Source organism: Diceros bicornis, chromosome 17 (genome assembly GCF_020826845.1).
Source record: "Diceros bicornis minor isolate mBicDic1 chromosome 17, mDicBic1.mat.cur, whole genome shotgun sequence".
In the NCBI taxonomy this organism is placed as follows: Eukaryota; Metazoa; Chordata; class Mammalia; order Perissodactyla; family Rhinocerotidae; genus Diceros; species Diceros bicornis.
In genome coordinates this window covers 21,253,760-21,256,793 of record NC_080756.1, presented here as the reverse complement: position 1 = coordinate 21,256,793, position 3,034 = coordinate 21,253,760, and the positions used below count along the sequence as shown (strand labels likewise).

General features: G+C 42.5%; 1 pseudogene; it reads right to left on the bottom strand.

The window, feature by feature from the left end:
* Window positions 1-558: 558 nt before the first annotated feature.
* LOC131415735 (olfactory receptor 8S1-like) lies at window positions 559-1,489 on the bottom strand (annotated as a pseudogene).
* Window positions 1,490-3,034: the final 1,545 nt, after the last annotated feature.

Below are 3,034 nucleotides of genomic sequence, written 5' to 3'. Positions count from 1 at the left end.
TTTGTTTTATTTTCTACTATATTTTAGAAGCTTGCTTTTTGTGGATCCCACGAAGGATCTTCCTATATCTGGGCTGTCCTATTTCCCCCAGATGCTCCCGCTTTTCCTAGGCCTAGGTCTCTCTATATCCAAATGCCAGAGTTTACTACTATTGTACTTCCCTCCCTCTAAATCTCTCACCACCCCCAGAATGAAGATTCAACAGGTTTGTTTTATGCTGCTTTCTGTAATACGGACATTGTTGGTGACTTTATTCAATGCTGTTCGCGGAACTGCATAGTAAAGAGAAACAGAATTGAATGAAGACCATCAGAGCAACCCAACGACTATCCAAGGAAAATGGCTGGATTAATATGGTTATCTGATGCTTTGCCCTGCCCCTAAGCCAGAATGAATCTAAACCATCTTTCTCCACCTAATCCCCAAATAGCTCTGTGGACATCTAAGACACTTTTCTGAAATCGAATATCAGGACAATCAGGAAATTCTCTTATTGTCAAGTAACATAATATCTTGCTATAGTAAACTAATTCCCAATCATCTTCTGTCTGTGGTCAGCTAATATTGGAGATATCTTCTAAAGGTCCTTCTCACAGTTGCTTTCACCTCATTGTTTTTCAAGCTATAGATGAGGGGATTCATTGAGGGAGTGACCACATTGTACTGTACTGAGAAGATCAACTCCAGTGGTGAACCTGAGGTTGGCATGACATAGCGAAGGAAAGCTGAACCATAAAACAGGAGTACTGCTGTAAGGTGGGAGGAGCAGGTGGAGAAGGCCTTGATTCTACCTGAGGAGGAGCTGGTACCCAGGATGGCAGCGACAATGAGGGTGTAGGAGAATATGATCAGGAAACAGGTTCCTAGTTCCTGCGGGAGACTGGAGCAGAGCAGAAAAGTAAAACTGGTGGAGACGTCAGAGCAGGACAGAGAGAAGAGAGAGGGCAGCTCACAGCTGTAGTGGGGGATGGACTGATTCTTACAGACGTCAAAGTTCATAGCTAGTAGGACGTTGATGAATGCATCCAGAAACCCGAGGGCCCAGGAGCGACATACCAGCCCCTTACAGAGCTTGTTGATCATCTTCTGGCCATAGAGCAGAAGGTGGCAGATGGCAGCATAGCGGTCATAGGCCATCACTGTGAGCAGGCAGGCTTCAGTGCCCCCAGTATCAAACAAAAAGAAGACTTGAGCTAGACAGCCCCCCGACAGAGATCATTTTCTTCTGAGACAGGAGATTCTCCAGCAGCTTGCCTACAGTGACTGAGGAGTAGCAAAGATCCAGGAAAGAGAGGTGACTCAGGAAGAAGTACATGGGTATACAGAGATGAGAATCAGTCCTGATCACCAGCAGCATCATCAGGTTCCCTAGCAGGGTCAGGAGGTAAATTGCTAGGAACAGCATGAAGGACAGAGCCTAGACATGGGGGTCTGCAGACAGTCCAAGGAGGATGAACTCAGTGATGGTGCTGTGGTTCCCCAATGCCATTTAGAGAGACTGTAGTCTGGAAATAAAAAGAATAACAGAGAACGACTTCAGCAAAATGACAGAATATGGAGCTCCAAGCTCCTGTTGCTCTACTGAAACATCAGAAAACAAGCAGAAACTGTCAGGACCAACTTTGTCGGCACTCTGGGAAACAGTTAAGGGTTTACAGCAACCATGTGAACACTGGATCAAGAAAAAGTCACCTTAAAAATAGTAGGAAAGCCTTGTGGCATTTTTATTTGCCTTTGCCTAACCCCCTCCCAGGCCCAGTGGCCATCTTGCATACAGCAGCCCACATTCCCAGTGTGGAACCCTGGTCCTAAATCCAGAGGGAGCAGAACAGACCTTACTCACAAGTTATTGTGTTTGTCTGTTCTATTTTGTCTGGGGACTACCTGAAGAACTGATGCAAGGTGCTTTGTCTCTGTTTCCATAATCTAGAACTCACTCAGGGCTCAAATGTGGCGCACATTGCTTGAAAACATTGTAAGGCTAATGGAACACCTAGAGCTGCCAAAGGTATGGTTGAAACATACAGTAGACTATCTACAGCCTGAGAAGAAAAGCTGCCGAGAGAGATTTTTTTTTTTTAGAAATTAGAGCATTCACAAATGTCTGTGTATACTAGGGAATTTAGAAAGCCATGTGCACGCCCAGCAGCACTCATGCTCAGAGAAGATCTTAAGCTTTCGTCTCTGGCTGATCTGTTTCCGTGCAAACAAGAAGTGAATTCCAAGGCAGGATTGTAAGCAGTCTAGGAAAATGTTGAAAAAGTGCCTCAGGACAGAGTCAATATACAAAGACTAGGAGAGGTGTTTTTTAATTTTTAAATTTTTAGCTCCTGGCATTCAAGGAAATCTCTGTCAAAACACTAGTTGAACACAAGCTAAAAGAAGAGAGACTTCACTGAGCACACACAATAATGAATAGTCTTTGCAAAAGTAGTTTGGAGAAGTCATTAAACAACACATGACTACAGCCTTCAAATATCAAAAACAGAAAAGAGGGAGAATCTGATTTCCAGAGTTATCACATTATAATATTCATATATCTAGTTTCCAATAAAAAAATCACAAGGAGTACAAAGAAACAGGAAAGAATGGCCCATTAAAGGAAAAAATAAGTTGACAGGTGGTCAAGACATTGGTCTTACTAGATGAAGACTCCGCAGCCCCAGCTTTATTGAGACATAATTGACATACAATATATGTAAGTTTAAGGTGTACAACTTGATGACTTGACACATTTATATATTGGAAAGTGATTACCACAATAAGATTAGTTAACACCTCCATCCCCTCACATAATTACCATTTTTTGTGTGTAGTGATAACATTTAAGATCTTCTCTTAACAACTTTCAGGTATATAATACAATGTTGTTAATTATAGTCACCATATTGTACTGTACATTAGAGCCGTAGAACTTATTCATCTTATAGCTAGACGTTTATGCCCTTTGATCAGTATCTCCCCAATTCCCCAATGCCCTGGCCCCTGGCAACCACCATTCTACTCTCTAGTTCTATGAGTTCAACTTTTTAGA